Source organism: Tenrec ecaudatus, chromosome 1 (assembly GCF_050624435.1).
Source record: "Tenrec ecaudatus isolate mTenEca1 chromosome 1, mTenEca1.hap1, whole genome shotgun sequence".
In the NCBI taxonomy this organism is placed as follows: domain Eukaryota; kingdom Metazoa; phylum Chordata; class Mammalia; order Afrosoricida; family Tenrecidae; genus Tenrec; species Tenrec ecaudatus.
Window position 1 is genome coordinate 284,678,455 of NC_134530.1, and position 27,807 is coordinate 284,706,261.

Here is a 27,807-nt window from a genome sequence, read left to right on the forward strand (position 1 = left end):
TTAACCTAGATCGTCCAAGTGCCCGCTAGTTAACCTACATAGTACAAGGGCCTTCTAGTTAACCTAGATAGTCCAAGTGCCCGCTAGGGGACGTACATAGTCCAAGTGCCCGCTAGGTAACCTAGATAATCCAAGTGACCGCTAGGGTATGTACATAGTTCAAGTGCCCACTAGGTAACCTAGATTGTCCAACTGTCCGCTAGTTAACCTACATAGTCCATGTGCCCGCTAGGTAACCTAGATAGTCCAAGTGCCCGCGAGTTAACCTAGATAGTCCAAGTGCCCGCTAGTTAACCTACATAGTCCACGGTCTGCTAGTTAACCAAGATACTCCAAGTGCCTGCTAGTTAACCTACATAGTCCAAGAACCCGCTAGTTAACCTAGATAGTCCAATTGCCCGTTAGTTAACCTCCATAGTCGAAGGGCCCACTAGTTAACCTAGATATTCCAAGTGCCCGCTAGTTAACCTATATCGTCCAAGTGTCCCCTAGTTAACCTACATAGTCCAAGTTCCAATTAGGTAACCTAGATAGTACACGTGCCCGCAAGGTCACCTACATAGTCCAAGTGCCCGCTAGGTAACCTAGATATTCCAATTTCCTGTTAGCTAACCTAGATAATCCAAGTGCCTGCTAGGTAACCTACATAGTCGAAGTGCCCTTTCGGTAACCTACATAGTCCAAGTGCCAGCTAGGTAACCTAGACTGTCCAAGTGTCCGCTAGGTTACCTATATAATTCAAAAGCACGTTCGTTAACCTAGATAGTCCAAGTGCCCGCTACATAACCTACATAGTCCAAGGGCCCTCTAGGTAACCTATATAGATCAAGTGCCCGCTAGTTAACCTTTATAGTCCAACTGCCCGCTAAGAAACCTAGATAGTCCAAGTGCCCGTTAGGTAACCTAGATAGTCCAAGTGCCCACTAGGTAACCTACATAGTCCAAGTTCCCGCTAGGTAACCTAGATAGTCCAAGTGCCCGTTCCCTAACCTAGATAGTCCAATTGCCCGCTATGCAACATACATAGTCCAAGTACCCGTTCGTTAACCTAGAAGTCCAAGTGCCCGCTAGGTAACCTATATAGTCCAAGTGCCCGCTAGGTAACCTAGATAGTCCAAGGGCCTGCTAGTTAACCTACATAGTCCAAGTGCCCGGTAGTTAACTTACATAGTTCAAGTATCCGTAGGGAACCTGCATTTTCCAAGTGCACGCTAGATAACCTACATAGTCCAAGTTCCCGCTAGGTAACCTAGATAGTCCAAGTGCCCGTTAACTAACCTAGATAGTCCAAGTGCCCCCTAGGCAACCTACATAGTACAAGTGCCCGTTCGTTAACCTAGAAGTCCAAGTGCCCGCTAGGTAACCTAGACTGTCCAAGTGCCCGCTAGGTTACCTACATAGTCCAAGTGCCCGTTAATAACATAGATAGTCCAAGTGCCCGCTAGGTAACCTTTAGAGTCCAAGTGCCCGCTAGGTAACCTAGATAGTCCAAGTGCCTGTTAGGTAACCTAGATAATCCAAGTGCCCGCTAGTTAACCTAGACAATCGAAGTGCCCACTAGGTATCCTGCATAGTCCAAGTGCCCGTTAGGTAACCTAGATATTCCAAGTGCCCGGTAGGTAACCTAGATAGTACAACAGCCCGTTAGTTAACCTAGATAGTCCAAGTTCCCACTAGGGAACAAGGACCCGCTAGTTAACCTACATAGTCCACGTGCCCGATAGGGAACCTACATAATCCAAGTGCCCGCTAAGGGACATACATATTCCAAGTGCCCGCTAGGGAACCTACGTAATCCAAATGCCCATTAGGGAACTTAGAAGTCCAAGTGCCCGCTGGGGAACCTGCATCGTTCAAGTGCCCGCTAGTTAATCTAGATTGTCCAAGTGCCCGCTAGTTAACCTAGATCGTCCAAGTGCCCGCTAGTTAACCTAGATAATCCAATGCCCGCGAGTTAACCTACATAGACCAAGGGCCCTCTAGTTAACCTAGATAGTCCAAGTGCCCTCTAGGGAACGTACATCGTCCAAGTGCCCGCTAGGTAACCTAGATAGTCCAAGTGCCTGCTAGGTTATGTACATAGTTCAAGTGCCCGCTAGGTAACCTAGATTGTCCAAGTGCCCGCTAAGTAACCTAGATTGTCCAAGTGCCCGCTAGGTAACCTAGATAGTCCAAGGTCCCGCTAGATAACCTACATAGTCCAATGCCCGATAGGGAACCTACATAGTCCAAGTGCCCACTGAGGAACCTACATAGTCCCAGTGCCCGCTAGGGAACCTACATAGTCCAAGTGGCCGCTAGTTAATCTAGATAGTCCAAGTGCCCGCTAGTTAACCTAGATAGTCCAAGTGCCCTCTAGTTAACCTAGATAGTCCAAGTGCCCGCTAGGGGACGTACATAGTCCAAGTGCCCGCTAGGTTACCTAGATAGTCCAAATGCCCGCTAGGGTATGTACATAGTTCAAGTGCCCGCTAGGTAACCTAGATTGTCCAACTGTCCGCTAGTTAACCTACATAGTCCAAGTGCCCGCTAGGTAACCTAGATAGTCCAAGGTCCCGCTAGTTAACCTACATAGTCCCATGCCCGATAGGGAACCTACATAGTCCAAGTGCCCGTTAGGGAACCTAGATAGTCCAAGTGCCCGTAGGGAACCTATATAGTCCACGTGCCCGCTAGGGAACCTACATAGTCAAAGTGCCCTCTAGGGAACCTGCATTGTGCAAGTGCCCGCTAGTTAACCTACATAGTCCACGGTCTGCTAGTTAACCAAGATACTCCAAGTGCCTGCTAGTTAACCTACATAGTCCAAGAACCCGCTAGTTAACCTAGATAGTCCAAGTGCCCGCTAGTTAACCTACATAGTCGAAGGGCCCACTAGTTAACCTAGATATTCCAAGTGCCCGCTAGTTAACCTAGATCGTCAAAGTGTCCGCTAGTTAACCTACATAGTCCAAGTTCCAGTTAGGTAACCTAGATAGTACAAGTGCCCGCAAGGTCACCTACATAGTCCAAGTGCCCGCTAGGTAACCTAGATATTCCAAGTTCCTGTTAGCTAACCTAGATAATCCAAGTGCCTGCTAGGTAACCTACATAGTCCAAGTGCCCTTTCGTTAACCTACATAGTCCAAGTGCCCGCTAGGTAACCTAGACTGTCCAAGTGTCCGCTAGGTTACCTACATAGTCCAAAAGCACGTTCGTTAACCTAGATAGTCCACGTGCCCGCTACATAACCTACATAGTCCAAGGGCCCAATAGGTAACCTATATAGTCCAAGTGCCCGCTAGTTAACCTATATAGTCCAACTGCCCGCTAAGAAACCTAGATAGTCCAAGTGCCCGTTAGGTAACCTAGATAGTCCAAGTGCCCGCTAGGTAACCTACATAGTCCAAGTTCCCGCTAGGTAACCTAGATAGTCCAAGTGCCCGTTCCCTAACCTAGATAGTCCAATTGCCCGCTATGCAACATACATAGTCCAAGTGCCCGTTCGTTAACCTAGAAGTCCAAGTGCCCGCTAGGTAACCTAGACTGTCCAAGTGCCCGCTAGGTTACCTACATAGTCCAAGTGCCCATTAATAACATAGATAGTCCAAGTGCCCGCTAGGTAACCTTTAGAGTCCAAGTGCCCGCTAGGTAACCTAGATAGTCCAAGTGCCTGTTAGGTAACCTATATAGTCCAAGTGCCCGCTAGGTAACCTAGATAGTCCAAGGGCCTGCTAGTTAACCTACATAGTCCAAGTGCCCGGTAGTTAACTTACATAGTTCAAGTGTCCGTAGGGAACCTGCATTGTCCAAGTGCACCCTAGATAACCTACATAGTCCAAGTTCTCGCTAGGTAACCTAGATAGTCCAAGTGCCCGTTACCTAACCTAGATAGTCCAAGTGACCCCTAGGCAACCTACATAGTACAAGTGCCCGTTCGTTAACCTAGAAGTACAAGTGCCCGCTAGGTAACCTAGACTGTCCAAGTGCCCGCTATGTTACCTACATAGTCCAAGTGCCCATTAATAACATAGATAGTCCAAGTGCCCGCTAGGTAACCTTTAGAGTCCAAGTGCCCGCTAGGTAACCTAGATAGTCCAAGTGCCTGTTAGGTAACCTAGACAATCGAAGTGCCCACTAGGTATCCTGCATAGTCCAAGTGCCCGTTAGGTAACCTAGATATTCCAAGTGCCCACTAGGTATCCTGCATAGTCCTAGTGCCCGCTAGGTAACCAAGATAGTACAACAGCCCGTTAGTTAACCTAGATCGTCCAAGTTCCCACTAGGGAACGTACATAGTCCAAGGACCCGCTAGTTAACCTACATAGTCCAAGTGCCCGATAGGGAACCTACATAGTCCAAGTGCCAGCTAAGGGACGTACATATTCCAAGTGCCCGCTAGGGAACCTACATAGTCCAAATGCCCATTAGGGAACTTAGTAGTCCAAGTGCCCGCTGGGGAACCTGCATCGTCCAAGTGCCCGCTAGTTAATCTAGATTGTCCAAGTGCCCGCTAGTTAACCTAGATCGTCCAAGTGCCTGCTAGGTTATGTACATAGTTCAAGTGCCCGCTAGGTAACCTAGATTGTCCAAGTGCCCGCTAAGTAACCTAGATTGTCCAAGTGCCCGCTAGGTAACCTAGATAGTCCAAGGTCCCGCTAGATAACCTACATAGTCCAATGCCCGATAGGGAACCTACATAATCCAAGTGCCCACTGAGGAACCTACATAGTCCAAGTGCCCGTAGGGAACCTACATAGTCCAAGTGGCCGCTAGGGAACCTACATAGTCAAAGTGCCCGCTAGTTAACCTTGATAGTCCAAGTGCCCTCTAGTTAACCTAGAGAGTCCAAGTGCCCGCTAGGGGACGTACATAGTCCAAGTGCCCGCAAGGTTACATAGATAGTCCAAATGCCCGCTAGGGTATGTACATAGTTCAAGGGCCCGCTAGGTAACCTAGATTGTCCAACTGTCCGCTAGTTAACCTACATAGTCCAAGTGCCCTCTAGGTAACCTAGATAGTCCAATGTCCCGCTAGTTAACCTATATAGTCCCATGCCCGATAGGGAACCTACATAGTCCAAGAGCCCGCTGAGGAACCTACATAGTCCAAGTGCCCGTTAGGGAACCTAGATAGTCCAAGTGCCCGTAGGGAACCTATATAGTCCACGTGCCCGCTAGGGAACCTACATAGTCAAAGTGCCCGCTAGGGAACCTGCATTGTGCAAGTGCCCGCTAGTTAACCTAGACTGTCCAAGTGCCCGCTAGGTTACCTATATAGTCCAAGTGCCCGTTAATAATATAGATAGTCCAAGTGCCCGCTAGGTAACCTTTAGAGTCCAAGTGCCCGTTAATAATATAGATAGTCCAAGTGCCCGCTAGGTAACCTTTAGAGTCCAAGTGCCCGCTAGGTAACCTAGATAGTCCAAGTGCCTGTTAGGTAACCTAGATAGTCCAAGTGCCCGCTAGTTAACCTACATAGTCCAAGTGCCCGCTAGTTAACCTAGACAGTCCAAGTGCCCACTAGGTATCCTGCATAGTCCAAGTGCCCGTTAGGTAACCTAGATATTCCAAGTGCCCGCTAGGAAACCTACATAGTCCAAGTGCCCGCTAGGTAACCTAGATAGTACAACAGCCCGTTAGTTAACCGAGATAGTCCAAGTTCCCACTAGGGAACGTACATAGTCCAAGGACCCGCTAGTTAACCTACATAGTCCAAGTGCCCGATAGGGAACCTACATAGTCCATGTGTTCGCTAAGGGACGTACATATTCCAAGTGCCCGCTAGGGAACCTACATAGTCCAAATGCCCATTAGGGAACTTAGTAGTCCAAGTTCCCGCTGGGGAACCTGCATCGTCCAAGTGCCCTCTAGTTAATCTAGATTGTCCAAGTACCCGCTAGTTAAACTAGATCGTCCAAGTGCCCGCTAGTTAACCTAGATAATCCAAGTGCCCGCTAGTTAACCTGCATAGACCAAGGGCCCTCTATTTAACCTAGATAGTCCAAGTGCACCCTAGGGGACATACATAGTCCAAGTGCATGCTAGGTAACCTAGATTGTCCAAGTGCCCGCTAAGTAACCTAGATTGTCCAAGTGCCCGCTAGGTAACCTAGATAGTCCAAGGTCCCGCTAGATAACCTACATAGTCAAATTGCCCGCTGAGGAACCTACATAGTCCAAGTGCCCGTTAGGGAACCTATATAGTCCAAGTGCCCGCTAGGGACCCTACATAGTCAAAGTGCCCGCTAGGGAACCTGCATTGTGCAAGTGCCCGCTAGTTAACCTAGATAGTCCAAGTGCCCGCTAGTTAACCTAGATAGTCCAAGTGCCCGCTAGTTAACCTACATAGTCCACGGTCTGCTAGTTAACCAAGATAGTCCAAGTGCCCGCTAGTTAACCTACATAGTCCAATGGCCCGCTAGTTAACCTAGATATTCCAAGTGCCCGCTAGTTAACCTAGATCGTCCAAGTGTCCACTAGTTAATTTACATAGTCCATGTTCCAGTTAGGTAACCTAGATAGTACAAGTGCCCGCAAGGTAACCTACATAGTCAAAGTGCCCGCTAAGAAACCTAGATATTCCAAGTTCCTGTTAGCTAACCTAGACAATCCCACTGCCCGCTAGGTAACCTACATAGTCCAAGTGCCCTTTCGTTAACCTACATAATCCAAGTGCCCGCTAGGTAACCTAGACTATCCAAGTGTTCGCTAGGTTACCTACATAGTCCAAAAGCACGTTCGTTAACCTAGATAGTCCACGTGCACGCTACATAACCTACATAGTCCAAGGGCCCTCTAGGTAACCTATATAGTCCAAGTGCCCGCTAGTTAACCTACATAGTGCAAGTGCCTGATAGGGAACCTACATAGTCCAAGTGCCCGCTGAGGAACCTACATAGTCCAAGTGCCCGATAGGGAACCTACATATTCCAAGTGCCCGCTAGGGTACCTAGATAGTCCCAGTGCCCGTAGGGAACCTATATAGTCCAAGTGCCCGCTAGAGAACCTACATAGTCAAAGTGCCCTCTAGGGAACCTGCATTGTGCAAGTGCCCGCTAGTTAACCTAGATAGTACAAGTGTCCGCTAGTTGACCTACATAGTCCACGGTCTGCTAGTTAACCAAGATAGTCCAAGTGCCTGCTAGTTAACCTACATAGTCCATGAACCCGCTAGTTAACCTAGATAGTCCAAGTGCCCGCTAGTTAACCTACATAGTCCAAGGGCCCGCTAGTTAACCTAGATATTCCAAGTGCCCGCTAGTTAACCTAGATCGTCCAAGTGTCCGCTAGTTAACTTACATAGTCCAAGTTCCAGTTAGGTAACCTAGATAGTACAAGTGCCCGCAAGGTAACCTACATATTCCAAGTGCACGCTAGGCAACCTTGATAGTCCAAGTGCCTGTTAGGTAACCTAGATAGTCCAAGTGCCCGCTAGGTAACCTACATAGTCCAAGTTCCCGCTAGGTAACCTAGATAGTCCAAGTGCCCGTTACCTAACCTAGATAGTCCAATTGCCCGCTATGCAACATACATAGTCCAAGTGCCCGTTCGTTAACCTAGAAGTCCAAGTGCCCGCTAGGTAACCTATATAGTCCAAGTGCCCGCTAGGTAACCTAGATAGTCCAAGGGTCCGCTAGTTAACCTACATAGTCCAAGTGCCCGGTAGTTAACTTACATAGTTCAAGTGTCCGTAGGGAACATACATAGTCCAAGAGCCCGCCAGGGAACATACAGAGTCCAAGTGCCCGCTAGGGAACCTACGTAGTCCAAGTGCCCGCTAGGGAACCTACATTGTCCAAGTGCCCGCTAGGTAACCTACATAGTCCAAGTGCCCTTTCGTTAACCTACATAGTTCAAGTGTCCGCTAGGTAACCTAGACTGTCCAAGTGTCCGCTAGGTTACCTACATAGTCCAAAAGCCCGTTCGTTAACCTAGATAGTCCACGTGCCCGCTACATAACCTACATAGTCCAAGGGCCCTCTAGGTATCCTATATAGTCCAAGTGCCCGCTAGTTAACCTACATAGTCCAAGTGCCCGCTAGGTAACCTAGATAGTACAACAGCCCGTTAGTTAACCTAGATAGTCCAAGTTCCCACTAGGGAACGTACATAGTCCAAGGACCCGCTAGTTAACCTACATAGTCCCATGCCCGATAGGGAACCTACATAGTCCAAGTGCCCGCTGAGGAACCTACAAAATCCAAGTGCCCGTTAGGGAACCTAGATAGGCCAAGTGCCCGTAGGGAACCTATATAGTCCAAGTGCCTGCTAGGGAACCTACATAGTCAAAGTGCCCGCTAGGGAACCTGCATTGTACAAGTGCACGCTAATTAACCTAGAGAGTCCAATTGCCCACTAGTTAACCTATAGAGTCAAAGTGCCCACTAGTTAACATTGATCATTCACAGCCCGCTAGTTAACCTACATATTCCAAGTTCCCGTTAGGTAACCTTCATAGTCCAAGGGCCCGCTAGGTAACCTACATATTCCAAATGCCCGCTAGGTAACCTTGATAGTCCAAGTGCCCGTTAGGTAACCTAGATAGTCCAAGAGCCCGCTAGGTAACCTACATAGTCCATGTTCCCGCTAGGTTACCTTTAGAGTCCAAGTGCCCGCTAGTTAACCTACATAGTCCAAGTGCCCGCTAGTTAACCTTGACAGTCCAAGTGCCCACTAGGTATCCTGCATAGTCCAAGTGCCCGTTAGGTAACCTAGATATTCCAAGTGCCCGCTAGGAAACCTACATAGTCCAAGTGCCCGCTAGGTAACCTAGATAGTACAACAGCCCGTTAGTTAACCGAGATAGTCCAAGTTCCCACTAGGGAACGTACATAGTCCAAGGCCCCATTAGTTAACCTACATAGTCCAAGTGCCCGATAGGGAACCTACATAGTCCAAGTGCCCGCTAATGGACGTACATATGCCAAGTGCCCGCTAGGGAACCTACATAGTCCAAATCACCATTAGGGAACTTAGTAGTCCAAGTGCCCGCTAGGGAACCTGCATCGTCCAAGTGCCCGCTAGTTAATCTAGATTGTCCAAGAGCCGCTAGTTAACCTAGATCGTCCAAGTGCCCGCTAGTTAACCTAGATAATCCAAGTGCCCGCTAGTCAACCTACATAGACCAAGGGCCCTCTAGTTAACCTAGATAGTCCAAGTGCCCGCTAGGGAACGTACATAGTCCAAGTGCCCGCTAGGTAACCTAGATAGTCCAACTGCCCGCTAGGTTATGTACATAGGTCAAGTGCCCGCTAGGTAACCTAGATTGTCCAAGTGCCCGCTAAGTAACCTAGATTGTCCAAGTGCCCGCTAGGTAACCTAGATAGTCCAAGGTCCCGCTAGATAACCTACATAGTCCAATGCCCGATAGGGAACCTCCATAGTCCAAGTGCCCAGTGAGGAACCTACATCGTCCAAGTGCCCGCTAGGGAAAATACATAGTCCAAGTGGCCGCCAGTTAATCTAGATAGTCCAAGTGCCCGCTAGTTAACCTAGATAGTCCAAGTGCCCTCTAGTTAACCTAGATCGTCCAAGTGCCCGCTAGTTAACCTACATAGTACAAGGGCCTTCTAGTTAACCTAGATAGTCCAAGTGCCCGCTAGGGGACGTACATAGTCCAAGTGCCCGCTAGGTAACCTAGATAATCCAAGTGACCGCTAGGGTATGTACATAGTTCAAGTGCCCACTAGGTAACCTAGATTGTCCAACTGTCCGCTAGTTAACCTACATAGTCCATGTGCCCGCTAGGTAACCTAGATAGTCCAAGTGCCCGCGAGTTAACCTAGATAGTCCAAGTGCCCGCTAGTTAACCTACATAGTCCACGGTCTGCTAGTTAACCAAGATACTCCAAGTGCCTGCTAGTTAACCTACATAGTCCAAGAACCCGCTAGTTAACCTAGATAGTCCAATTGCCCGTTAGTTAACCTCCATAGTCGAAGGGCCCACTAGTTAACCTAGATATTCCAAGTGCCCGCTAGTTAACCTATATCGTCCAAGTGTCCCCTAGTTAACCTACATAGTCCAAGTTCCAATTAGGTAACCTAGATAGTACACGTGCCCGCAAGGTCACCTACATAGTCCAAGTGCCCGCTAGGTAACCTAGATATTCCAATTTCCTGTTAGCTAACCTAGATAATCCAAGTGCCTGCTAGGTAACCTACATAGTCGAAGTGCCCTTTCGGTAACCTACATAGTCCAAGTGCCAGCTAGGTAACCTAGACTGTCCAAGTGTCCGCTAGGTTACCTATATAATTCAAAAGCACGTTCGTTAACCTAGATAGTCCAAGTGCCCGCTACATAACCTACATAGTCCAAGGGCCCTCTAGGTAACCTATATAGATCAAGTGCCCGCTAGTTAACCTTTATAGTCCAACTGCCCGCTAAGAAACCTAGATAGTCCAAGTGCCCGTTAGGTAACCTAGATAGTCCAAGTGCCCACTAGGTAACCTACATAGTCCAAGTTCCCGCTAGGTAACCTAGATAGTCCAAGTGCCCGTTCCCTAACCTAGATAGTCCAATTGCCCGCTATGCAACATACATAGTCCAAGTACCCGTTCGTTAACCTAGAAGTCCAAGTGCCCGCTAGGTAACCTATATAGTCCAAGTGCCCGCTAGGTAACCTAGATAGTCCAAGGGCCTGCTAGTTAACCTACATAGTCCAAGTGCCCGGTAGTTAACTTACATAGTTCAAGTATCCGTAGGGAACCTGCATTTTCCAAGTGCACGCTAGATAACCTACATAGTCCAAGTTCCCGCTAGGTAACCTAGATAGTCCAAGTGCCCGTTAACTAACCTAGATAGTCCAAGTGCCCCCTAGGCAACCTACATAGTACAAGTGCCCGTTCGTTAACCTAGAAGTCCAAGTGCCCGCTAGGTAACCTAGACTGTCCAAGTGCCCGCTAGGTTACCTACATAGTCCAAGTGCCCGTTAATAACATAGATAGTCCAAGTGCCCGCTAGGTAACCTTTAGAGTCCAAGTGCCCGCTAGGTAACCTAGATAGTCCAAGTGCCTGTTAGGTAACCTAGATAATCCAAGTGCCCGCTAGTTAACCTAGACAATCGAAGTGCCCACTAGGTATCCTGCATAGTCCAAGTGCCCGTTAGGTAACCTAGATATTCCAAGTGCCCGGTAGGTAACCTAGATAGTACAACAGCCCGTTAGTTAACCTAGATAGTCCAAGTTCCCACTAGGGAACAAGGACCCGCTAGTTAACCTACATAGTCCACGTGCCCGATAGGGAACCTACATAATCCAAGTGCCCGCTAAGGGACATACATATTCCAAGTGCCCGCTAGGGAACCTACGTAATCCAAATGCCCATTAGGGAACTTAGAAGTCCAAGTGCCCGCTGGGGAACCTGCATCGTTCAAGTGCCCGCTAGTTAATCTAGATTGTCCAAGTGCCCGCTAGTTAACCTAGATCGTCCAAGTGCCCGCTAGTTAACCTAGATAATCCAATGCCCGCGAGTTAACCTACATAGACCAAGGGCCCTCTAGTTAACCTAGATAGTCCAAGTGCCCTCTAGGGAACGTACATCGTCCAAGTGCCCGCTAGGTAACCTAGATAGTCCAAGTGCCTGCTAGGTTATGTACATAGTTCAAGTGCCCGCTAGGTAACCTAGATTGTCCAAGTGCCCGCTAAGTAACCTAGATTGTCCAAGTGCCCGCTAGGTAACCTAGATAGTCCAAGGTCCCGCTAGATAACCTACATAGTCCAATGCCCGATAGGGAACCTACATAGTCCAAGTGCCCACTGAGGAACCTACATAGTCCCAGTGCCCGCTAGGGAACCTACATAGTCCAAGTGGCCGCTAGTTAATCTAGATAGTCCAAGTGCCCGCTAGTTAACCTAGATAGTCCAAGTGCCCTCTAGTTAACCTAGATAGTCCAAGTGCCCGCTAGGGGACGTACATAGTCCAAGTGCCCGCTAGGTTACCTAGATAGTCCAAATGCCCGCTAGGGTATGTACATAGTTCAAGTGCCCGCTAGGTAACCTAGATTGTCCAACTGTCCGCTAGTTAACCTACATAGTCCAAGTGCCCGCTAGGTAACCTAGATAGTCCAAGGTCCCGCTAGTTAACCTACATAGTCCCATGCCCGATAGGGAACCTACATAGTCCAAGTGCCCGTTAGGGAACCTAGATAGTCCAAGTGCCCGTAGGGAACCTATATAGTCCACGTGCCCGCTAGGGAACCTACATAGTCAAAGTGCCCTCTAGGGAACCTGCATTGTGCAAGTGCCCGCTAGTTAACCTACATAGTCCACGGTCTGCTAGTTAACCAAGATACTCCAAGTGCCTGCTAGTTAACCTACATAGTCCAAGAACCCGCTAGTTAACCTAGATAGTCCAAGTGCCCGCTAGTTAACCTACATAGTCGAAGGGCCCACTAGTTAACCTAGATATTCCAAGTGCCCGCTAGTTAACCTAGATCGTCAAAGTGTCCGCTAGTTAACCTACATAGTCCAAGTTCCAGTTAGGTAACCTAGATAGTACAAGTGCCCGCAAGGTCACCTACATAGTCCAAGTGCCCGCTAGGTAACCTAGATATTCCAAGTTCCTGTTAGCTAACCTAGATAATCCAAGTGCCTGCTAGGTAACCTACATAGTCCAAGTGCCCTTTCGTTAACCTACATAGTCCAAGTGCCCGCTAGGTAACCTAGACTGTCCAAGTGTCCGCTAGGTTACCTACATAGTCCAAAAGCACGTTCGTTAACCTAGATAGTCCACGTGCCCGCTACATAACCTACATAGTCCAAGGGCCCAATAGGTAACCTATATAGTCCAAGTGCCCGCTAGTTAACCTATATAGTCCAACTGCCCGCTAAGAAACCTAGATAGTCCAAGTGCCCGTTAGGTAACCTAGATAGTCCAAGTGCCCGCTAGGTAACCTACATAGTCCAAGTTCCCGCTAGGTAACCTAGATAGTCCAAGTGCCCGTTCCCTAACCTAGATAGTCCAATTGCCCGCTATGCAACATACATAGTCCAAGTGCCCGTTCGTTAACCTAGAAGTCCAAGTGCCCGCTAGGTAACCTAGACTGTCCAAGTGCCCGCTAGGTTACCTACATAGTCCAAGTGCCCATTAATAACATAGATAGTCCAAGTGCCCGCTAGGTAACCTTTAGAGTCCAAGTGCCCGCTAGGTAACCTAGATAGTCCAAGTGCCTGTTAGGTAACCTATATAGTCCAAGTGCCCGCTAGGTAACCTAGATAGTCCAAGGGCCTGCTAGTTAACCTACATAGTCCAAGTGCCCGGTAGTTAACTTACATAGTTCAAGTGTCCGTAGGGAACCTGCATTGTCCAAGTGCACCCTAGATAACCTACATAGTCCAAGTTCTCGCTAGGTAACCTAGATAGTCCAAGTGCCCGTTACCTAACCTAGATAGTCCAAGTGACCCCTAGGCAACCTACATAGTACAAGTGCCCGTTCGTTAACCTAGAAGTACAAGTGCCCGCTAGGTAACCTAGACTGTCCAAGTGCCCGCTATGTTACCTACATAGTCCAAGTGCCCATTAATAACATAGATAGTCCAAGTGCCCGCTAGGTAACCTTTAGAGTCCAAGTGCCCGCTAGGTAACCTAGATAGTCCAAGTGCCTGTTAGGTAACCTAGACAATCGAAGTGCCCACTAGGTATCCTGCATAGTCCAAGTGCCCGTTAGGTAACCTAGATATTCCAAGTGCCCACTAGGTATCCTGCATAGTCCTAGTGCCCGCTAGGTAACCAAGATAGTACAACAGCCCGTTAGTTAACCTAGATCGTCCAAGTTCCCACTAGGGAACGTACATAGTCCAAGGACCCGCTAGTTAACCTACATAGTCCAAGTGCCCGATAGGGAACCTACATAGTCCAAGTGCCAGCTAAGGGACGTACATATTCCAAGTGCCCGCTAGGGAACCTACATAGTCCAAATGCCCATTAGGGAACTTAGTAGTCCAAGTGCCCGCTGGGGAACCTGCATCGTCCAAGTGCCCGCTAGTTAATCTAGATTGTCCAAGTGCCCGCTAGTTAACCTAGATCGTCCAAGTGCCTGCTAGGTTATGTACATAGTTCAAGTGCCCGCTAGGTAACCTAGATTGTCCAAGTGCCCGCTAAGTAACCTAGATTGTCCAAGTGCCCGCTAGGTAACCTAGATAGTCCAAGGTCCCGCTAGATAACCTACATAGTCCAATGCCCGATAGGGAACCTACATAATCCAAGTGCCCACTGAGGAACCTACATAGTCCAAGTGCCCGTAGGGAACCTACATAGTCCAAGTGGCCGCTAGGGAACCTACATAGTCAAAGTGCCCGCTAGTTAACCTTGATAGTCCAAGTGCCCTCTAGTTAACCTAGAGAGTCCAAGTGCCCGCTAGGGGACGTACATAGTCCAAGTGCCCGCAAGGTTACATAGATAGTCCAAATGCCCGCTAGGGTATGTACATAGTTCAAGGGCCCGCTAGGTAACCTAGATTGTCCAACTGTCCGCTAGTTAACCTACATAGTCCAAGTGCCCTCTAGGTAACCTAGATAGTCCAATGTCCCGCTAGTTAACCTATATAGTCCCATGCCCGATAGGGAACCTACATAGTCCAAGAGCCCGCTGAGGAACCTACATAGTCCAAGTGCCCGTTAGGGAACCTAGATAGTCCAAGTGCCCGTAGGGAACCTATATAGTCCACGTGCCCGCTAGGGAACCTACATAGTCAAAGTGCCCGCTAGGGAACCTGCATTGTGCAAGTGCCCGCTAGTTAACCTAGACTGTCCAAGTGCCCGCTAGGTTACCTATATAGTCCAAGTGCCCGTTAATAATATAGATAGTCCAAGTGCCCGCTAGGTAACCTTTAGAGTCCAAGTGCCCGTTAATAATATAGATAGTCCAAGTGCCCGCTAGGTAACCTTTAGAGTCCAAGTGCCCGCTAGGTAACCTAGATAGTCCAAGTGCCTGTTAGGTAACCTAGATAGTCCAAGTGCCCGCTAGTTAACCTACATAGTCCAAGTGCCCGCTAGTTAACCTAGACAGTCCAAGTGCCCACTAGGTATCCTGCATAGTCCAAGTGCCCGTTAGGTAACCTAGATATTCCAAGTGCCCGCTAGGAACCCTACATAGTCCAAGTGCCCGCTAGGTAACCTAGATAGTACAACAGCCCGTTAGTTAACCGAGATAGTCCAAGTTCCCACTAGGGAACGTACATAGTCCAAGGACCCGCTAGTTAACCTACATAGTCCAAGTGCCCGATAGGGAACCTACATAGTCCATGTGTTCGCTAAGGGACGTACATATTCCAAGTGCCCGCTAGGGAACCTACATAGTCCAAATGCCCATTAGGGAACTTAGTAGTCCAAGTTCCCGCTGGGGAACCTGCATCGTCCAAGTGCCCTCTAGTTAATCTAGATTGTCCAAGTACCCGCTAGTTAAACTAGATCGTCCAAGTGCCCGCTAGTTAACCTAGATAATCCAAGTGCCCGCTAGTTAACCTGCATAGACCAAGGGCCCTCTATTTAACCTAGATAGTCCAAGTGCCCGCTAGGGGACATACATAGTCCAAGTGCATGCTAGGTAACCTAGATTGTCCAAGTGCCCGCTAAGTAACCTAGATTGTCCAAGTGCCCGCTAGGTAACCTACATAGTCCAAGGTCCCGCTAGATAACCTACATAGTCAAATTGCCCGCTGAGGAACCTACATAGTCCAAGTGCCCGTTAGGGAACCTATATAGTCCAAGTGCCCGCTAGGGACCCTACATAGTCAAAGTGCCCGCTAGGGAACCTGCATTGTGCAAGTGCCCGCTAGTTAACCTAGATAGTCCAAGTGCCCGCTAGTTAACCTAGATAGTCCAAGTGCCCGCTAGTTAACCTACATAGTCCACGGTCTGCTAGTTAACCAAGATAGTCCAAGTGCCCGCTAGTTAACCTACATAGTCCAAGGGCCCGCTAGTTAACCTAGATATTCCAAGTGCCCGCTAGTTAACCTAGATCGTCCAAGTGTCCACTAGTTAATTTACATAGTCCATGTTCCAGTTAGGTAACCTAGATAGTACAAGTGCCCGCAAGGTAACCTACATAGTCAAAGTGCCCGCTAAGAAACCTAGATATTCCAAGTTCCTGTTAGCTAACCTAGACAATCCCACTGCCCGCTAGGTAACCTACATAGTCCAAGTGCCCTTTCGTTAACCTACATAATCCAAGTGCCCCCTAGGTAACCTAGACTATCCAAGTGTTCGCTAGGTTACCTACATAGTCCAAAAGCACGTTCGTTAACCTAGATAGTCCACGTGCACGCTACATAACCTACATAGTCCAAGGGCCCTCTAGGTAACCTATATAGTCCAAGTGCCCGCTAGTTAACCTACATAGTGCAAGTGCCTGATAGGAAACCTACATAGTCCAAGTGCCCGCTGAGGAACCTACATAGTCCAAGTGCCCGATAGGGAACCTACATATTCCAAGTGCCCGTTAGGGTACCTAGATAGTCCCAGTGCCCGTAGGGAACCTATATAGTCCAAGTGCCCGCTAGAGAACCTACATAGTCAAAGTGCCCTCTAGGGAACCTGCATTGTGCAAGTGCCCGCTAGTTAACCTAGATAGTACAAGTGTCCGCTAGTTGACCTACATAGTCCACGGTCTGCTAGTTAACCAAGATAGTCCAAGTGCCTGCTAGTTAACCTACATAGTCCATGAACCCGCTAGTTAACCTAGATAGTCCAAGTGCCCGCTAGTTAACCTACATAGTCCAAGGGCCCGCTAGTTAACCTAGATATTCCAAGTGCCCGCTAGTTAACCTAGATCGTCCAAGTGTCCGCTAGTTAACTTACATAGTCCAAGTTCCAGTTAGGTAACCTAGATAGTACAAGTGCCCGCAAGGTAACCTACATATTCCAAGTGCACGCTAGGCAACCTTGATAGTCCAAGTGCCTGTTAGGTAACCTAGATAGTCCAAGTGCCCGCTAGGTAACCTACATAGTCCAAGTTCCCGCTAGGTAACCTAGATAGTCCAAGTGCCCGTTACCTAACCTAGATAGTCCAATTGCCCGCTATGCAACATACATAGTCCAAGTGCCCGTTCGTTAACCTAGAAGTCCAAGTGCCCGCTAGGTAACCTATATAGTCCAAGTGCCCGCTAGGTAACCTAGATAGTCCAAGGGTCCGCTAGTTAACCTACATAGTCCAAGTGCCCGGTAGTTAACTTACATAGTTCAAGTGTCCGTAGGGAACATACATAGTCCAAGTGCCCGCCAGGGAACATACAGAGTCCAAGTGCCCGCTAGGGAACCTACGTAGTCCAAGTGCCCGCTAGGGAACCTACATTGTCCAAGTGCCTGCTAGGGAACCTACATAGTCCAAGTGCCCGATCTGGAACATACATAGTCCAAGTGCCCGCTAGGGAATCTACATACTCCAAGGGCCCGCTATTTAATGTAGATAGTCCAAGTGCCGCTAGTTAATCTACATAGGCCAAGGGCCCGCTAGTTAACCTACATAGTCCAAGTACCCGCTAGTTAACCTAGATCGTCCAAGTACCCGCTAGGTAACCTACATAGTCCAAGTGCCCGCTAGGTAACCTACATAGTCCAAGGGCCCGCTAGTTAACCTACATAGTCCAAGGGCCCGCTAGTTAACCTACATTCTCCAAGTGCCCGATAGGGAACCTACATAGTCCAAGTGCCCTCTAGTTAACCTATATAGTCCAATGCCCGATAGGGAACCTACATAGTCCAAGTGCCCTCTAGTTAACCTACATAGTCCAAGTGCCCGATAGGGAACCTACAAAATCCAAGTGCCCGCTAGGTAACCTACATAGTCCAAATGCCCTCTAGTTAACCTATATAGTCCAATGCCCGATAGGGAACCTACATAATCCAAGTGCCCGCTAGGGAACCTACAGAGTCCAAGTGCCCGCTAGGTAACCTAGATAGTCCAAATGCCCGCCAGGAAACCCACATAGTCCAAATGCCCACTAGGGAACTTACATAGTCCAAGGGCCCGATAGGGAACCTACATAGTCCAAGTGCCCGATAGGGAACATACATATTCCAAGTGGCCGTTAGGGAACCTAGATAGTCCAAGTGCCCGTAGGGAACATATATAGTCCAAGTGCCCGCTAGGGAACCTACATAGTCAAAGTGCCTGCAAGGGAACCTGCATTGTCCAAGTGCCCGCTAGTTAACCAACATAGTCCAGAACCCGATAGTTTACTTAGATAGTCCAAATGCCCGCTAGTTAACAAACATAGTCCAAGGGCCCGCTTGTTAACCTAGATGTTCCAAATGCCCGCTAGTTAACCTAGATCGTCCAAAAGTCCGCTAGTTAACCTACATAGTCCAAGTTCCCGTTAGGTAACCTAGATAGTCCATGTGCCCGCAAGGTAACCTACATAATCCAAGTGCCCGCTAGGTAACCTAGATATTCTAAGTTCCTGTTAGGTAACCTAGACTGTCCAAGTGCCCTCTAGGTTACCTACATAGTCCAAGTGCACGTTCGTTAACCTAGATAGTCCAAGTGACCGCATGGCTACCTACATAGTCCAAGGGCCCGCTAGGTAACCTACATATTCCAAGTGCCCGCTAGGTAACCTAGATAGTCCAAGTGCCCGTTAGGTAACCTAGATAGTCCAAGTGCCCGCTAGGTAACCTACATAGTTAAGTTCCCTCTAGGTAACTTAGATAGTCCAAGTGTCCGTTACCTAACCTAGATAGTTCAAGTGCCCGCTAGGCAACCTACATAGTCCAAGTGCCTGTTCGTTAATCTAGAAGTCCAAGTGCCCGCTAGGTAACCTAGACTGTCCAAGTGCCCGCTAGGTTACCTACATAGTCCAAGTGCCCGTTAATAACTTAGATAGTCCAAGTGCCTGCTAGGTAACCTACATAGTCCAAGGGCCCGCAAGGTAACCTTTAGAGTCCAAGTGCCCGCTAGGTAACCTAGATAGTCCAAGTGCCCGCTAGTTAAACTACATAGTCCAAGTGACCGCTAAGTAACCTAGACAGTCCAAGTGCCCACAAGGTATACTGCATAGTCCAAGTGCCCGTTAGGTAACCTAGATAGTCCAAGTGCCCGCTAGGTAACCTACATAGTCCAAGTGCCTGCTAAGTAACCTACATAGTGCAAGTGTCCGCTAGTTAACTTACATAGTCCAAGTGCACGCTACTTAACCTAGATCATCCAATTGTCCACTAGTTAACCTACATAGTCCAAGTGCCCGCTAGGTAACCTAGATAGTACAACAGCCCGTTAGTAAACCTAGATAGTCCAAGTGCCCACTAGGGAACGTACATAGTACAAGTACCCGCTAGGTAACCTAGATAGTCCAAGTGCCCGCTAGGGTATGTACAGAGTCCAAGTGCCCGCTAGGTAACCTACATAGTCCAAGGGCCCGCTAGTTAACCTACATATTCCAAGTGCCCGATAGGGAACCTACATAGTCCAAGTGCCCGCTAGTTAACCTAGATCGTCCAAGTGCCCGCTAGGTAACCTACATAGTCCAAGGGCCCGCTAGTTAACCTACATAGTCCAAGGGCCCGCTAGTCAACCTACATTCTCCAAGTGCCCGATAGGGAACCTACATAGTCCAAGTGCCCTCTAGTTAACCTACATAGTCCAAGTGCCCGATAGGGAACCTACAAAATCCAAGTGCCCGCTAGGTAACCTACATAGTCCAAATGCCCTCTAGTTAACCTATATAGTCCAATGCCCGATAGGGAACCTACATAATCCAAGTGCCCGCTAGGGAACCTACAGAGTCCAAGTGCCCGCTAGGTAACCTAGATAGTCCACATGCCCGCCAGGAAACCCACATAGTCCAAATGCCCGCTAGAGAACTTACATAGTCCAAGGGCCCGATAGGGAACCTACATAGTCCAAGTGCCCGATAGGGAACATACATATTCCAAGTGGCCGTTAGGGAACCTAGATAGTCCAAGTGCCCGTAGGGAACATATATAGTCCAAGTGGCCGCTAGGGAACCTACATGGTCAAAGTGCCTGCAAGGGAACCTGCATTGTCCAAGTGCCCGCTAGTTAACCAACATAGTCCAGAACCCGATAGTTTACTTAGATAGTCCAAATGCCCGCTAGTTAACAAACATAGTCCAAGGGCCCGCTTGTTAACCTAGATGTTCCAAATGCCCGCTAGTTAACCTAGATCGTCCAAAGTCCGCTAGTTAACCTACATAGTCCAAGTTCCCGTTAGGTAACCTAGATAGTCCAAGTGCCCGCAAGGTAGCCTACATAATCCAAGTGCCCGCTAGGTAACCTAGATATTCCAAGTTCCTGTTAGGTAACCTAGATAGTCCAAGTGCCCGCTAGGTAACCTACATAGTTAAGTTCCCTCTAGGTAACATAGATAGTCCAAGTGTCCGTTACCTAACCTAGATAGTTCAAGTGCCCGCTAGGCAACCTACATAGTCCAAGTGCCTGTTCGTTAATCTAGAAGTCCAAGTGCCCGATAGGTAACCTAGACTGTCCAAGTGCCCGCTAGGTTACCTACATAGTCCAAGTGCCCGTTAATAACTTAGATAGTCCAAGTGCCTGCTAGGTAACCTACATAGTCCAAGGGCCCGCAAGGTAACCTTTAGAGTCCAAGTGCCCGCTAGGTAACCTAGATAGTCCAAGTGCCCGCTAGTTAAACTACATAGTCCAAGTGACCGCTAAGTAACCTAGACAGTCCAAGTGCCCACAAGGTATACTGCATAGTCCAAGTGCCCGTTAGGTAACCTAGATAGTCCAAGTGCCCGCTAGGTAACCTACATAGTCCAAGTGCCTGCTAAGTAACCTACATAGTGCAAGTGTCCGCTAGTTAACTTACATAGTCCAAGTGCACGCTACTTAACCTAGATCATCCAATTGTCCACTAGTTAACCTACATAGTCCAAGTGCCCGCTAGGTAACCTAGATAGTACAACAGCCCGTTAGTAAACCTAGATAGTCCAAGTGCCCACTAGGGAACGTACATAGTACAAGTACCCGCTAGGTAACCTAGATAGTCCAAGTGCCCGCTAGGGTATGTACAGAGTCCAAGTGCCCGCTAGGTAACCTACATAGTCCAAGGGCCCGCTAGTTAACCTACATAGTCCAAGTGCCCGATAGGGAACCTACATAGTCCAAGTGCCCGCAAAGGGACGAACATAGTCCAAGGGCCCGCTAGGGAACCTTCATAGTTAAGTTCCCTCTAGGTAACTTAGATAGTCCAAGTGTCCCTTACCTAACCTAGATAGTTCAAGTGCCCGCTAGGCAACCTACATAGTCCAAGTGCCTGTTCGTTAATCTAGAAGTCCAAGTGCCCGCTAGGTAACCTAGACTGTCCAAGTGCCCGCTAGGTTACCTACATAGTCCAAGTGCCCGTTAATAACTTAGATAGTCCAAGTGCCCGCTAGGTAACCTACATAGTCCAAGGGCCCGCAAGGTAACCTTTAGAGTCCAAGTGCCCGCTAGGTAACCTAGATAGCCCAAGTGCCCGCTAGTTAAACTACATAGTCCAAGTGACCGCTAAGTAACCTAGACAGTCCAAGTGCCCACAAGGTATGCTGCATAGTCCAAGTGCCCGTTAGGTAACCTAGATAGTCCAAGTGCCCGCTAGGTAACCTACATAGTCCAAGTGCCTGCTAAGTAACCTACATAGTGCAAGTGTCCGCTAGTTAACTTACATAGTCCAATTGCACGCTACTTAACCTAGATCGTCCAATTGTCCACTAGTTAACCTACATAGTCCAAGTGCCCGCTAGGTAACCTAGATAGTACAACAGCCCGTTAGTAAACCTAGATAGTCCAAGTGCCCACTAGGGAACGTACATAGTACAAGTACCCGCTAGGTAACCTAGATAGTCCAAGTGCCCGCTAGGGTATGTACAGAGTGCAAGTGCCCGCTAGGTAACCTACATAGTCCAAGGGCCCGCTAGTTAACCTACATATTCCAAGTGCCCGATAGGGAACCTACATAGTCCAAGTGCCCGCAAAGGGACGAACATAGTCCAAGGGCCCGCTAGGGAACCTACATAGTCCAAGTGCCCGCTAGTTAACCTAGATCGTCCAAGTGCCCGCTAGGTAACCTACATAGTCCAAGGGCCCGCTAGTTAACCTACATAGTCCAAGGGCCCGCTAGTTAACCTACATTCTCCAAGTGCCCGATAGGGAACCTACATAGTCCAAGTGCCCTCTAGTTAACCTACATAGTCCAAGTGCCCGATAGGGAACCTACAAAATCCAAGTGCCCGCTAGGTAACCTACATAGTCCAAATGCCCTCTAGTTAACCTATATAGTCCAATGCCCGATAGGGAACCTACATAATCCAAGTACCCGCTAGGGAACTTACAGAGTCCAAGTGCCCGCTAGGTAACCTAGATAGTCCAAATGCCCGCCAGGAAACCCACATAGTCCAAATGCCCGCTAGGGAACTTACATAGTCCAAGGGCCCGATAGGGAACCTACATAGTCCAAGTGTCCGATAGGGAACATACATATTCCAAGTGGCCGTTAGGGAACCTAGATAGTCCAAGTGCCCGTAGGGAACATATATAGTCCAAGTGCCCGCTAGGGAACCTACATAGTCAAAGTGCCTGCAAGGGAACCTGCATTGTCCAAGTGCCCGCTAGTTAACCAACATAGTCCAGAACCCGATAGTTTACTTAGATAGTCCAAATGCCCGCTAGTTAACAAACATAGTCCAAGGGCCCGCTTGTTAACCTAGATGTTCCAAATGCCCGCTAGTTAACCTAGATCGTCCAAAAGTCCGCTAGTTAACCTACATAGTCCAAGTTCCCGTTAGGTAACCTAGATAGTCCAAGTGCCCGCAAGGTAACCTACATAATCCAAGTGCCCGCTAGGTAACCTAGATATTCCAAGTTCCTGTTAGGTAACCTAGATAGTCCAAGTGCCCGCTAGGTAACCTACATAGTTAAGTTCCCTCTAGGTAACTTAGATAGTCCAAGTGTCCGTTACCTAACCTAGATAGTTCAAGTGCCCGCTAGGCAACCTACATAGTCCAAGTGCCTGTTCGTTAATCTAGAAGTCCAAGTGCCCGATAGGTAACCTAGACTGTCCAAGTGCCCGCTAGGTTACCTACATAGTCCAATGCCCGTTAATAACTTAGATAGTCCAAGTGCCCGCTAGGTAACCTACATAGTCCAAGGGCCCGCAAGGTAACCTTTAGAGTCCAAGTGCCCGCTAGGTAACCTAGATAGTCCAAGTGCCCGCTAGTTAAACTACATAGTCCAAGTGACCGCTAAGTAACCTAGACAGTCCAAGTGCCCACAAGGTATACTGCATAGTCCAAGTGCCCGTTAGGTAACCTAGATAGTCCAAGTGCCCGCTAGGTAACCTACATAGTCCAAGTGCCTGCTAAGTAACCTACATAGTGCAAGTGTCCGCTAGTTAACTTACATAGTCCAAGTGCACGCTACTTAACCTAGATCGTCCAATTGTCCACTAGTTAACCTACATAGTCCAAGTGCCCGCTAGGTAACCTAGATAGTACAACAGCCCGTTAGTAAACCTAGATAGTCCAAGTGCCCACTAGGGAACGTACATAGTACAAGTACCCGCTAGGTAACCTAGATAGTCCAAGTGCCCGCTAGGGTATGTACAGAGTCCAAGTGCCCGCTAGGTAACCTACATAGTCCAAGGGCCCGCTAGTTAACCTACATAGTCCAAGTGCCCGATAGGGAACCTACATTGTCCAAGTGCCCGCAAAGGGACGAACATAGTCCAAGGGCCCGCTAGGGAACCTACATAGTCCAAGTGCCCGCTAGTTAACCTAGATCGTCCAAGTGCCCGCTAGGTAACCTACATAGTCCAAGGGCCCGCTAGTTAACCTACATAGTCCAAGGGCCCGCTAGTTAACCTACATTCTCCAAGTGCCCGATAGGGAACCTACATAGTCCAAGTGCCCTCTAGTTAACCTACATAGTCCAAGTGCCCGCTAGGGAACCTACAGAGTCCAAGTGCCCGCTAGGTAACCTAGATAGTCCAAATGCCCGCCAGGAAACCCACATAGTCCAAATGCCCGCTAGGGATCTTACATAGTCCAAGGGCCCGATAGGGAACCTACATAGTCCAAGTGCCCGATAGGGAACATACATATTCCAAGTGGCCGTTAGGGAACCTAGATAGTCCAAGTGCCCGTAGGGAACATATATAGTCCAAGTGCCCGCTAGGGAACCTACATAGTCAAAGTGCCTGCAAGGGAACCTGCATTGTCCAAGTGCCCGCTAGTTAACCAACATAGTCCAGAACCCGATAGTTTACTTAGATAGTCCAAATGCCCGCTAGTTAACAAACATAGTCCAAGGACCCGCTTGTTAACCTAGATGTTCCAAATGCCCGCTAGTTAACCTAGATCGTCCAAAAGTCCGCTAGTTAACCTACATAGTCCAAGTTCCCGTTAGGTAACCTAGATATTCCAAGTTCCTGTTAGGTAACCTAGATAGTCCAAGTGCCTGCTAGGTAACCTACATAGTCCAAGTGCCCATTCGTTAACCTAGATAGTCCAAGTGTCCGCTAGGTAACCTAGACTGTCCAAGTGCCCTCTAGGTTACCTACATAGTCCAAGTGCACGTTCGTTAACCTAGATAGTCCAAGTGACCGCATGGTTACCTACATAGTCCAAGGGCCCGCTAGGTAAACTACATATTCCAAGTGCCCGCTAGGTAACCTAGATAGTCCAAGTGCCCGTTAGGTAACCTAGATAGTCCAAGTGCCTGCTAGGTAACCTACATAGTCAAGTTCCCTCTAGGTAACTTAGATAGTCCAAGTGCCCGCTAGGGTATGTACATAGTTCAAGGGCCCGCTAGGTAACCTAGATTGTCCAAGTGTCCGCTAGTTAACCTACATACTCCAAGTGCCCGCTAGTTAACCTAGATCGTCCAAGTGCCCGCTAGTTAACCTATATCGTCCAAGTGCCCGCTAGTTAACCTACATAGACCAAGGGACCTCTAGTTAACCTAGATAGTCCAAATGCCCGCTAGGGGATGTACATAGTCCAAGTGCCCGCTAGGTAACCTAGATAGTCCAAGTGCCCGCTAGGGTATGTACATAGTTCAATGGCCCGCTAGGTAACCTAGATTGTCCAAGTGTCCGCTAGTTAACCTACATACTCCAAGTGCCCGCTAGGTAACCTAGATAGTCCAATTTCCCGCTAGTTAACCTACATAATCCAATGCCCGATAGGGAACCTACATAGTCCACGTGCCGCTCAGTGACCTACATAGTCCAAGTGCCCGTTAGGGAACCTAGACAATCTAAGTGCCCGCTAAGGGACGTACATAGTCCAAGGGCCCGCTAGGGAACCTACATAGTCCAAGTGCCCGTTAGGGAACTTAGTAGTCCAAGTGCCTGCTGGGGAACTTGCATCGTCCAAGTGCCCGCTAGTTAATGTAGATTGTCCAAGTGCCCGCTAGTTAACCTAGATCGTCCAAGTGCCCGCTAGTTAACCTAGATAATCCAAGTGCCCGCTAGTTAACCTACATAGACCAAGGGCACTCTAGTTAACCTAGATAGTCCAAGTGCCCGCTAGGGAATGTACATAGTCCAAGTGCCCGCTAGGTAACCTAGATAGTCCAAGTGCCCGCTAGGTTATGTACATAGTTCAAGTGCCCGCTAGGTAACCTAGATTGTCCAAGTGCCCGCTAAGTAACTTAGATTGTACAAGTGCCCGCTAGGTAACCTAGATAGTCCAAGGTCCCGCTAGATAACCTACATAGTCCAATGCCCGATAGGGAACCTACGTAGTCCAAGTGCCCACTGAGGAACCTACATAGTCCAAGTGCCCGCTAGGGAACCTACATAGTCCAAGTGGCCGCTAGTTAATCTAGATAGTCCAAGTGCACGCTAGTTAACCTAGATAGTCCAAGTGCCCTCTACTTAACCTAGATAGTCCAAGTGTCTGCTAGGGGACGTACATAGTCCAAGTGCCCGCTAGGTTACCTAGATAGTCCAAATGCCCGCTAGGGTATGTACATAGTTCAAGTGCCCGCTAGGTAACCTAGATTGTCCAACTGTCCGCTAGTTAACCTACATAGTCCAAGTGCCCGCTAGGTAACCTAGATAGTCCAAGGTCCCGCTAGTTAACCTACATAGTCCCATGCCCGATAGGGAACCTACATAGTCCAAGTGCCCGCTGAGGAACCTACATAGTCCATGTGCCCGTTAGGGAACCTAGATAGTCCAAGTGCCCGTAGGGAACCTATATAGTCCACGTGCCAGCTAGGGAACCTACATAGTCAAAGTGCCCGCTAGGGAACCTGCATTGTGCAATTGCCCGCTAGTTAACCTAGACTGTCCAACTGCCCGCTAGGTTACCTACATAGTCCAAGTGCCTGTTAGGTAACCTAGATAGTCCAAGTGCCCGCTAGTTAACCTACATAGTCCAAGTGCCCGCTAGTTAACCTAGACAGTCCAAGTGCCCACTAGGTATCCTGCATAGTCCAAGTGCCCGTTAGGTAACCTAGATATTCCAAGTGCCCGCTAGGTAACCTAGATAGTACAACAGCCCGTTAGTTAACCTAGATAGTCCAAGTTCCCACTAGGGAACGTACATAGTCCAAGGACCCGCTAGTTAACCTACATAGTCCAAGTGCCCGATAGGGAACCTACATAGTCCAAGTGCCCGCTAAGGGACGTACATATTCCAAGTGCCCGCTAGGGAACCTACATAGTCCAAATGCCCATTAGGGAACTTAGTAGTCCAAGTGCCCGCTGGGGAACCTGCATCGTCCAAGTGCCCGCTAGTTAATCTAGATTGTCCAAGTGCCAGCTAGTTAAACTAGATCGTCCAAGTGCCCGCTAGTTAACCTAGATAATCCAAGTGCCCGCTAGTTAACCTACATAGACCAAGGGCCCTCTATTTAACCTAGATAGTCCAAGTGCCCGCTAGGGGACGTACATAGTCCAAGTGCCCGCTAGGCAACCTAGATTGTCCAAGTGCCCGCTAAGTAACCTAGATTGTCCATGTGCCCGCTAGGTAACCTAGATAGTCCAAGGTCCCGCTAGATAACCTACATAGTCCAATGCCCGATAGGGAACCTAGATAGTCCAAGTGCCCGTAGGGAACCTACATAGTCCAAGTGCCCGCTGAGGAACCTACATAGTCCAAGTGCCCGTTAGGGTACCTAGATAGTCCAAGTGCCCGTAGGGAACCTATATAGTCCAAGTGCCCGCTAGGGAACCTACATAGTCAAAGTGCCCGCTAGGGAACCTGCATTGTGTAAGTGCCCGCTAGTTAACCTAGATAGTCCAAGTGCCCGCTAGTTAACCTACATAGTCCACGGTCTGCTAGTTAACCAAGATAGTCCAAGTGCCTGCTAGTTAACCTACATAGTCCAAGAACCCGCTAGTTAACCTAGATAGTCCAAGTGCCCGCTAGTTAACCTACATAGTCCAAGGGCCCGCTAGTTAACCTAGATATTCCAAGTGCCCGCTAGTTAACCTAGATCGTCCAAGTGTCCACTAGTTAACTTACATAGTCCAAGTTCTAGTTAGGTAACCTAGATAGTACAAGTGCCCGCAAGGTAACCTACATAGTCCAAGTGCCCGCTAAGTAACCTAGATATTCCAAGTTCCTGTTAGTTAACCTAGACAATCCAAGTGCCCGCTAGGTAACCTACATAGTCCAAGTGCCCATTCGTTAACCTAGATAATCCAAGTGCCCGCTAGTTAACCTACATAGACCAAGGGCCCTCTATTTAACCTAGATAGTCCAAGTGCCCGCTAGGTGACGTACATAGTCCAAGTGCCCGCTAGGTAACCTAGATTGTCCAAGTGCCCGCTAAGTAACCTAGATTTTCCATGTGCCCGCTAGGTAACCTAGATAGTCCAAGGTCCCGCTAGATAACCTACATAGTCCAATGCCCGATAGGGAACC